Source organism: Rutidosis leptorrhynchoides, chromosome 6 (assembly GCF_046630445.1).
Source record: "Rutidosis leptorrhynchoides isolate AG116_Rl617_1_P2 chromosome 6, CSIRO_AGI_Rlap_v1, whole genome shotgun sequence".
NCBI lineage: Eukaryota > Viridiplantae > Streptophyta > Magnoliopsida > Asterales > Asteraceae > Rutidosis > Rutidosis leptorrhynchoides.
This window is the reverse complement of record NC_092338.1, coordinates 96,372,311-96,384,425: the sequence shown is the minus strand read 5'-3', so window position 1 is coordinate 96,384,425 and position 12,115 is coordinate 96,372,311. Positions and strand designations below refer to the sequence as shown.

General features: G+C 30.9%; 1 non-coding gene across 1 annotated transcript; it reads right to left on the bottom strand.

The window, feature by feature from the left end:
• Window positions 1–745: 745 nt before the first annotated feature.
• Window positions 746–852, bottom strand: LOC139856643 (small nucleolar RNA R71). The gene has a single exon (XR_011762111.1). It is a non-coding gene; the product is annotated as a small nucleolar RNA R71 (small nucleolar RNA).
• Window positions 853–12,115: the final 11,263 nt, after the last annotated feature.

Sequence of the window (12,115 nt, the reverse complement as noted above, 5' to 3'; positions counted from 1 at the left end):
CAAAATCAGAAAAGTCTATTAATTTGATAACTTATATAATTTTTATCTTTATAACTAATAGGATATTTAGTGAATGCACCAAGCAAAACGTTCACCACCTTTCATACGTTCACCACCTGTAACTCGATCAAGACATCTAGCCAATATTGTCGCCATTGATTTCTCTTTAGAATCATCACCTAGTCGAACAAGTACTCCAAATCAAAATTCCGATAATCCATTTTTTGAACCTGATTTCACAATTGAGAACCCGGAGGATATTCAAGGACAATTCCAAGATCCCGAACCACTAATAATTCCACCCGAATCACAAACCGTTAAATCAGAATCTTCTTGTGATTCGGATTCAACAAATTCAAATATGAAAATAACGGAACCTCAAAGTATGGAAGACCGAATGAGAGCCATACGCACGAGCCAAGGTCACGCCATTAATCAGCCAGATGTTAGAGCGTCAGATTTTGAAATCAAAGGACAAATCCTACACATGATCACCAATCAGTGCCAATTTGGTGGTACAACAAAAGAAGATCCAAACGAACATCTTCGAACTTTTAATAGGATTTGTAATCTATTTAAAATTCGAGAAGTTGAGGATGAAACTATTTATCTTATGTTGTTCCCCTGGACTTTAAAGGGAGAAGCCAAAGATTGGTTAGAATCGTTACCTGAAGGAACGATTGACACATGGGATGTTTTAGTTGAGAAATTTCTTCAAAGATTCTTTCCGGCATCTAAATCCGTGAGACTTCAAGGAGAAATTGCCACGTTCGTGCAAAAGCCAAATGAAACGTTATATGAGGCATGGACAAGATTTGGAAGGATGTTGAGAGGATGTCCTCAACACGGTTTAGATACTTTTCAAATAGTATAAATATTTTATAAAGGCGTAGACATCGCCAAACGAAAAGACATCGACACAGCAGCTGGTGGTTCCATTATGAAGAAAACTGCAACCGAAGCTCACAAGATCATTGATAACACAGCATCCCACTCTCATGAGTGGCATCCGGAAAAAGACATTTTTCATTCATCTAAAGCGGCTAGAGCCGATTCTAGCCATAACTTGGATTCTGTTTCTGCAAAAATAGATGCTTTCGAGAGACGAATGGAAAAGATGAATAAATATATTCACGCAATACGAATCAGTTGTGAGCAATGCGGTGGACCACACTTAACGAAAGATTGTAACATTGAGCAAACGATGGAACAACGTGAGAATGTTTCCTACATGAACCAAAGGCCAGAAAATAATTATCAACCGCCAAGGCTAAACTTCAATCGAAATCAAAACATTCTTTACAATCCAAATGGACCCAACAATAACTCGTATAACCAATAAGGTCCGAATAACCAACCAACTCAAAACAACACTTTCAATCAACAAAGACTCAGCTTGTATAAACCACCACAACAAACCGAAGAGAAAAAGTCAAATCTGGAAGAAGTGGTATTTAAGCTAGTTAAATCTCAAACACAATTTATTGAAACTCAAACCCAAACGAATGAGAGGTTTGATCAGTCATTTAGAACTCAACAAGCTTCCATTTTAAATCTAGAAAAACAAGTAGGTACTCTTGCTAGATTGATGAGTGAAAGGTAACAAGGAAAGCTACCAAGTAATACTGAAGTAAATCCTCGGAATGAGAATGTTAACATGGTGTCAACAAATTCTAAAAAACTAGCATCAGAAGATGGGAAGGTTTTAGATGTGAGTAACAATGAAGAAGTTACACCACTACCACCACCTGAGTATGTAAAGCCAGTGGTGGCACCATACAAACCACCCATCCCGTTTCCAAGAAAAGGAGTTGAGTATGAGCAAGTAATAGGTAATAAAGTTTGTGATACCTCTGGAAAGAAGAAGAAGAATAAGAAAGTGCAAGAAACAAAAATCGTAAAAATAAACCCGGTGAAGATAGTTCCACCAAAACCTCCACCTAGGGTAGGTGATCCGGGTGAATTTATTGTTCCTTGTCTACTTAGCGATTGTGTCATGTATGATGCACTAGCAGATTTAGGTGCGAGTGTGAGTGTTATGCCTCTTTCATTATATAAGAGATTAGGAGTAGGTGAGTTAACTCCAACGGATATGAGTGTTTGACTCCTTGATCAAACCATTAAGCACCCAGTTGGAATTGCTGACAACCTACCCGTTCAAGTAGGTAATTTAACCTTTCTTGTCGAATTCATTGTCATTGACATAGAAGAGGACCCAAACATTCCTCTAATTTTAGGTCGACCATTCTTAGCGTCCACTGGGGCGTTATTTGATGTAAGAAAGGGTAGAATGACACTTAGTAATGATGAGAAATCGATCACCTTTATGATTCGAAAGTCTAAATCTCCACCAATCAAAACCGTTGAACCTGCAAAAACGATTGGTAAGAACCATGTTGTTTTACCAACTCCAACGGTAGTGCTTAATAATAATAAAATGCCTAAGTGTGGGGAAAATGAAGCAACACCTAATGATGACCTGATAACAAAGAACCCCATAGTTGATACAAAATTAAATGACCCCGTTATTAACAGTTCAATGAAGAAACTTTTTAAACGGGTTTATGATGCTAGAAGTAAGGAGAACTTTAAGTTATGTAACCGGTTAGTATCCAATCTGTCGCCTAAATAAAAGGCGAAACTAGTTGAATTTGTGGATATTACGGAAGAAGCTGGTCACTGGCTTAAAGAAAAAGTCACAAATATGCAAGTTGATTATAGTCCAAGAGAAATTGACGATGAAGTTAATCACAATTTCGACACCACAACTACCTAAGTGTGGGGAGATTCAAATGTTCTAAAAAGAAAATGCTATCTGGAGTTAGTTGTTCTGTTCTCGTGTAGTTCCGAGAATGAAATCCGATTGGTCTTTTCCACTAGCAGACACTAAAGAACTAGTTTTCTCCCTCCATTCTGAATTATTTTTTTTTTGTTTTATAGGTTTTGTATGAAATTAATATGCTTTTTAAATTTAAATTTTGTGTGAATTTAAAAACAAAATTTACTTTATTTCATTAAGTTTAAAAAAATGATTTCTAAAATTCGGCGTGAGTTGAAGATTAGGTCGTTGAACTGAAATTGCTTTACCCAAGGGAGGGACGAGAAAATTTATTATCATTATTTTTAATCTTATTAATTTAAAGTATGCCAAAAAAAATTAAAAAACCCAAAAATCTTTGTTTTTAAAAACAATCGCAAAACAACAAATTTTAAATTTTGTTGAGGGACGGAATAGGTAAACATACCGAAACTACCTAAAGTAAAAGGAAACAAAATTTTAAAAAATTATTCATTTAAATTGTTTTAATAAATAAAGATTTTAAATATATATATATATATATATATATATATATATATATATATATATATATATATATATATATATATATATATATATATATATATATATATATATATATATATATATATATATATATATATATATATATATATATATATATATATATATATATATATATTATATATATGTTTGTAGTTTATCTTATGTACAAAACATGGTAAAACAGCGCATTTTCAAAGACTGTCATTAAGTTCATCAAAATGTACTAATTTTGACGACAAGACGTAAAATATCAAATGTGATATAACAACAATATGTTTGCAAACTCGGTATTTTTAATCATTTTTCTACGCTAATCACCCTCATGAATTTAAATTTTTACTGATTTCTTGCAAATGAGGGCATTGCAAGATCTCAAGTGTGGGGAAGGGTTATAAATTCTCTCAGGTTTACACTTGGTTTAATTGCCAAATTTTGTGAAAATTTGAAAAAATTTCAACTAAATGAACTCAAAATCATGTTTATACATATTTATGAACGATAAAACTAGGTGTTAATGCCGAAATTATTGTTACCTCGGAAAGGACATAAATTGAGAAACAACCCAAAATGCTAGAATTCATTTAAAAAGAAATAAAGGAGAATAAAAAGGCAAAGAAAAAAATAAATAAAAGCTAAGTGTGGGAAAAATTCACCAAAGTTCTTTAAAACATATATCACATATTTTTGTACAAGATTATTGCAGGTACTTTTGTTTTGGACTAAATTAACTGTTTTACCCGGTTTATTGAAAGAAAGATGGATCTACACGATGAATCAATTCCATCATTAAAAGGAAGTAAGTCTTCCGAAAAAGACACGCGCTTCTTGATTTAGGTCAAGAAGTTGTCGTCCAGACCAGCTGTAGTTTGACGAAAAATCTAGAAAAGTCATCTCTAAAATCAGCAGGAAATTCACGGACCTCAGCATCAAACAAGGTCTCCAAGTGGTCAGACTTATCCTAACCATGAGAGGATCTGTCTTGTAAAATGGGGAGGTGCCGTGCAAATTAGCTTGATAAGATTAATGAATCAGACCCCCAGAAAGGATAATATCCTTAAAGATTAAAAATCAGCTTTTAAGCCTGATATTACTCAATCCTTGAGATTGACCTTAAAGATTGAGAATTACAAACTCATGAAATTCAATGATATCTAAACTCGAGCTTGAACGAGAAAATATTTTGATCAAAATACAAACCGATTTGTTTTCTAAAAACCCATTTTCAATGCGTTCATTACCATTGAACGTAAAATCCTAAGAATTCACCTGGAATTCATTAGGTCACCTGAACCAAATCGGGTGTCAACCGTAAGAACGGTGGTTGCATAGCATGGTCGAAGACAGGACCTTGTGCCGGACCGAAAAATTATAGGATGATCTTTACTATTGCTCCTACAAAGGATAGTAATAGCATCCGACACGTTTTAGACCATGAACAAATGCATGTCATTAGACATTGCCTTAACAGTTTCTTGTTCATCGCTTTCCTTTACAACCGGATGGTAGTTTACCAAAAGGTAATATACGGAACAAGTAAACTAGACGTGTTGCTTTCCTAATACAAGGTTAGCAAGTGGGTGACACAAAACCGCAAGTTTTGCGCTAAAATTTTCAAATTTGAAACCCACAAAACGCACAAAAATAATTTGCAAACACCGGTGAAGGGTTATTCCGGAAAACTTATCTAGGGTAAAAGCTAGATTAAATTTTCAAAAGATCAAATATTTTCATAAAGATCCAATTTCCTTAAGGATCTACATTTTCATAGTCATGTGGGACTGTGAACCGCCTTTCAAATGTGCACTTTGCTTTGGAAACTGAAAGTAAATCGGCTATTTGATTGCAAGTGTCGTTGACCTAAACCCGAGGCAACTGTGGATGGCACACCCACCTTTAACCATGGTTCTATTGTTACTATCATTGTTCATACCGCCATATCAAAATCACTTATGTATAAAGTGTGAAGAATAAAGAAGTGATTCGTGTGATTTAATTTCAAGTTCTGTATTGCTTGAGGACAAGCAACGTTCAAGTGTGGAGATATTTGATAGTGCTCCAAATGAACATATATTTAGGTGCAATATCCTTCCAATATGTAAAGTTTTCAGTTGCAATTGTTCTATTTTCAAGTAATATTCGTTTAAATAAATAAGTGCGAAGACAAAAGGCAAAAATGAAGATTTGAAGACGCAAACGTCCAAAAAGCTTAAATGTACAAGATACAATCCAAGTGGTTCAATTTATTGATAAGAAACGTCTCAAAATTACAAAAGTACAAGTTGCGGAACGCAAAGTACAAGATATTAAATTATACGAAAGGACGTTCGAAAATCCGGAACCGGGACCTGAGCCAACTATCAACGCGCGACGCAATGGTCCTAAAATTACAAGTCAACTATGCACATAAATATAATATAATATATAAATAATTCTTAAAATTATATATATATTATATATATTTATTAAAACCGTCGGCAAATTAAAAGACAAAAATATGTGAGCTGGATCTGGCGGCCACGCGATCGCATGGGAAATAGGCATAAAACTCATGCGATCACATGGGTTACTGTAGCAGGCCAACATTCTATAAAAAGACAGTTTGCTCGAGAGTTTTAGGACCATATTTTCTTTCTTACTCTATAACATAAATATATATATTTATAATTTTAATTTTAATTTAAGTTTAATAATAATTGGGTTATTGTAAGAAATGTTTTACGGGTTTTAAGTCGGAACTCTGTCCGGGTAACGCTACGCGATAAATAATCACTGTAAGCTATGTTTTTCCTTTTTAAATTAATGTCTCGTAACTAAGTTATTATTATGCTTATTTGAGCAGAAGTAATCGTGATGTTAGACTAAATATTAAGATTGGGTTATTAAATTTTGTACCATAATTAGGGTATGGACAAAAGACCGACACTTGTTTTAATTGGACAAATGGACCATTAATAGATGGGGGATATTGTCTAATTGAATGACAATTCTTTGGAGCCTGTCGAACCTATCTTCAAATTAATTAATCTAATAATTATTAAATGATTATGCATGTCCTATTTAGTGACGTTTATACGACATCTTTAACAATCATTTAATTAATCAATTGGGTTGAGTAATTGATTATTCATTCTGATCAAGTGGGAAAATTAATAATCATGGAATAATTAAAATAGGGGTGGATTACATTCAAGGGTAATTGGTGTAATTGTTAACAAAGTATTAAAACCCTGGATTACACACAGTCAATAACCTGGTGTAATCATTAAACAAAGTATTAAAACCTTGTTACAGTTCGAATCCCTAATTAGTTGGAATATTTGACTTCGGGAATAAGGTTAATTTGACGAGCATTTTATAATTATGACCGATGAACTATTATGGACGAAAACCAAATATGTTTCAAATAAATCCAGGATAAAGGACAATTAACCCAAAGTAATAAATTAAAATCAAAACGTCAAACATCATGGTTACGGAAGTTTAAATAAGCATAATTGTTCTATTTTATATCTCATCGTATTTTTATTTACTGTTATTTTATTTACTGTCATTTTATTTACTCGCAATTTTATTTAACGTCATTTAAATATTGTTATTTATTTTACGCACTTTAATTATTGTCATTTATCTTTACGTTTAAAATATAAAATCGACAAACCAGTCATTAAACGGTAAAACCCCCTTTTTATAATAATAATATTACTATATATAATTATATATTTTATATAAATATAGTCGCTTAAAAATATAGTACGTAATCACCAGCTCCCTGTGGAATGAACCGGACTTACTAAAAACTACACTACTCTACGATTAGGTACACTGCCTATGGTGTTGTAGCAAGGTTTAGGTATACCCATCCATTAAATTAATAAAACTTGTGTAATATTTCGTCGTATTTTGTAGTAAAATGTAATAGTATTTCGTACCCTACTCGCAACACATCACCCTTTTTCATCCCCAATTTCATCTTCTCAAATTTTCAATACCCTCATCTCCTAATTGGTATTCTAATAAACCCTATGTCTTTATCAATTCTTCGTTAATCTGAGTAATTTTCAACAAATAAAAACAGAACACATCAAATAAATCAATTAATCAACCTGCATTCAACCTGGTTCCAAATTGCAAATGCAAACAAAAATCAACCTAGTTCTGTCAAACATTTATCTAAAATCAACAATTAACAAACAAAAATCAACAGTCTAAATATGTGATGGCCCCGTCAAAACACTTATCGGCTCCGTCACTTGGTCCCACATCATGATCGAACTTAAATGAATTTAATAAACGACATTGCATTCTTTTATTTCAAAAGTTTACCAAAAAGAAAATATACCAAAATATGTAGTTTAAATAACCCAACATATTAAATACCAAAGTTGACATTAAAATGTTGTCAACAAAACCCACAAGTTTTAAATTGTTCCAAAATAGAATGCAAGTGCAAAGTTTCATAATTGTTTAACAAAATCTGCCCAAATGCATGCAGACTCTTCTAACACAGCGGAAGCATCAAACAAACTCAAGTACCTGTGAAAACATGCGAGTAAACTGTCAATAGAAATGTTGAGTGAATTATAGGTTTAAATAATTGAATAAACTTTAGACCACAAGATTTAAAATGTTAGAAAACATTAAACATTATTCCATTATCAATGAGCCACCTGGTAACCACTTAACCCTTTATTTACCCTTGCCAAACACAATAATAATATACACTGAACAAGTGTGTCTACAACAAAATACAAAGTACTAAACATTCCGATTATAAATTGCTTGCGCGACTAGCACGAAATGGGGTTGTCAAACCCGATAGATCTATCCGTAGGATTCGCGTTCACCAGTAGAAACCAGTGATTACAGTTACCAGACTAGAGAATATTTTTGTTCAACTCATAACGAATAATTTAAATTTAATTGTCACTTGTGTCTAAACGTAAAATAAAATGCATATAATCACATCTCAATAATATACTTTGAAAAGTATGTAAAAACGGGACTATAACTCACCTTAATAGCAAACGAAGTAACCACACAAATATGCGAACAGCAAACGAAGTAAAGTAATCATGAATGATCACAACGCCGACCTATAAATAAAGCAGGTCGATATAAATAACTAACTTAGGTCAAGTCTTAGTATGATAGCTATTGTACATATTGCAAGTAGACATAGAACAGCACTCAACATGCATCGGTTTGATTGGAACAGCGTACGGACACACACTTTCTATTTTTAGAAAGTTTTTATTTTTAGCAGGTTTCCATTTTTGGAAAGTTTCTATTTTAGGAAAGTTTCTATTTTAGGAAAGTTTCCAAATTTAGAAAGTTTCCATATTTAGAAAGTTTCTGTTTTTAGAAAGTTATTAAGTTAGAAAAGTTTCCTTAATTAGAAAGTCAACAAAAGTCAACTCAAAAGTCAAAGTCAACCGAAAGTCAACTCAAAAGTCAACCTTGGTCAAACATAGTCAACGTTAAATTTTAAAAGTATAAGTTATAATAATAATATAGGTTATAACGTTAATTAAAGTCATATATGTAATAATTATGTCATAACATAAGTTTAATTAAATTAAATGAATTATTAAAGTTAACATAAGTTTAAATGATATAATTAATATAACATAAGTATTTAATTAATTAATTAAATATTAATCATAATATAAGTATTATTAATTAATAATAAATTTTAAATCATATCATAAGTATTATTAATTAATAATGAATTACTAATCATATCATAAGTTTCTAATTATAATTATTAAATCATAAGTATTTAATAATTAAATTATAATTAAATAATAACCGAGCCTTATAATAATTAAATAATTAATTAATCCTTATTATAAGTCTTATTATAATAATTTCAGAATATAAGTTTAATACTTACCATAATTATTTTTCATTAATAATAAATGTATTATTAATCATAAGTTTAATTAAATGTTTAATTAAATCATAAGTAATTAATAAATGATAATACATATATATATATATATATATATATATATATATATATATATATATATATATATATATATATATATATATATATATATATATATATATATATATATATATATATATATATATATCATAAGTCTTAAATTAAATAATTACTTTTATATCATAAGTAATTAATTAATAATGAAATTCATTATTTGTATCATAAGTCATAAATAATAACCATAAGTTTTAATTAAAAGTTCGTCGGGTCATAACTTGAGCTCCGGAAATCAGTTTTCGGCGAGTCTTATATATATCTTCGCCTAACCAACCCACCCGACACATTAGTTTGCTCAAGAACACCCCAAGAACAGCAAACAAGTCGTGACTTACAGCCATAAATCAACTTGTAGCTTTAATCCTTTCAAAAACATGTTTTAGTCATACTGGGTGATCCGTGGCTCGGTTTTCGATTACCCGAACATGAAAGTTCATCCCATCATCAATCCTAACACACTAGTACACCCTAAAGACTCCAAAGATGATCACTAAGTTGGACCATACCTGTACCAATTCGTTTTCACATTTTAATCTCAACAAAACACCATTTTAAGCATATCTAGAGCTCCGGGAATCGAAATGACATGAATTCGGAGTCTAAAATTAATGTCTTGATGAGAGGAACTCATCTAGGCACTTTAATTTCACTTTTATATCAGTTATGTTTACAGAAAAGATCAAACAAGCTGCTGTCCCAAATTAATCAAACCGAAAACATGAATTAACGAGCATTTCTACGCATACAATCAACAATACAATAACATATAAGCATCATACTATCAAAATAACATACAAAAACAGAAAATTAAAGAAAAAAAATTGAAAATCTAGGGTTAGGGTTTATACCCTAATCGAGAATCAAGAGATGTTAACGTGTAGAATCCGATTATAAAAATGATTAAGTAATACAAGCCTTTGATGATTAACAAATGATGATGATGATGATGATGATGGTTGTGTGGTCGGCCGAAAAAGAGAGGAAGGGAGGAGAGGGAGCCAAAAATACTTGTAGGTTAAATGAGAAAAGAACGAATTTTACAAATAAAATGTAAAATGAGGGGAAAAGGGCTAAACACCCCCCTTCATGGGGTTTTCTGCCGAATATGGTGAGGAATGGGCCCCTTAGTGGGCCAAGTTCATAAAACGATGGATTGCTTTTAGCCCGAACCCCCGATCAAAACCCGAAACACGAAAACACGATTACGCGATTGAAAATTCGGAGAGATAACAAATACGCGACGAAATATATATATATAAATACTATATATAATCATATGACCCTAAAATATCATATTTAAAATAATTAGGACTTAAAAATCCTAAAAGCTCGACCGTTGGTTTGAAAACCGAAAAGATTCGCTGGATAGAAATCTGTGACACGTAAAAACGTATAACTTTAATTGTAATCGAACAAATTTATATATATAAATTTATTAGTTATATCATTTTTATATCAATAACCTATATGTTTCATATGTTCATTTTATATATAAAAATATTAATTTTGTTATGTTATATGTATTAAATATATTTATATATATATATATATATATATATATATATATATATATATATATATATATATATATATATATATATATATATATATATATCTTTTGGTTGTTAAAATTATCATCATACTTAAAATAATATTGGTAATGATAAAAATAATAATAATGATAATAGAGTTAAAAATGATACTTTTAATATTAATGATAAAAATGATAACTTTAATAAAAATGATACTTTTTAATAAAATGTAAATTTAATAATAATGACTACTAATAATAATACCTATAAAAACAATGATTTTATTAATAATAATAATGATACTAATATTTATATTAATAACTATAATGATAATAATACTACTAATAATGATACTAATACTTATGATACTTGATGCTAATACTTATTAATGATAGTAATATTAATCTTAGAACAACAATAGTTAATAATATAATGATAACAATAATAAGAAGAGAAAATAATAATAATAATAAAATGTGACTACCTTCAAAATCAAGCCTTAAAAAAATAAATGCTTCAGCCTAGGCTTGAACCCGGGACCTCTCGCTTAACTGACAACACTCCTAACCATGTTGCCATTTCCGTTTTTCTAACTTAAACCCATATGAATTATCTATAAACCGAATTAACTGGTTCCCTTTCTCCTTCATCTTCATACAACTAGTGTACCCAACAATAGATCTCGGCCCAAGAGTCATTTACGGCCCAACAGCAATAACCCAACACTAGGAAAAACAAATGAAACGGCCCAAGAATCAAACCCCATATTTTTAAATCACATTAAATTATAAACGGCCCAACATAAAAGCCAACAATAATTCGATTCCTTTTTCTAAGATGCCAGCTGGTTAAATGAGATAAACAATAACATTATCTTCTCCAATTTTTCGCTGGACCAACAGGAAAAGAATTTCAGTAACGATGGTTGTGGTTTATAAAGATTAATAGGAGTAAAATAGGTGGGTTTACGAAGAATAATAAGGAGGAAAGGATGTAGTAGTAGCGGTTGAGATGGTGGACTGTTTATTCGGTTTAAATAGATCAAAGAAGAATGCAGCAAGAAACAGAAGCAGAATGTCACGACTATCACTATCTCAATAATCGTTACTTTAGTTAATCGAATTATCATCCCTTCACTTATCATAAAACCATCTAATATCATCATTATTTATTATTACACACGTATTAATTTATTTAGTCTTTAAGCAGAACATGGTACTCTTTATCTGGAAC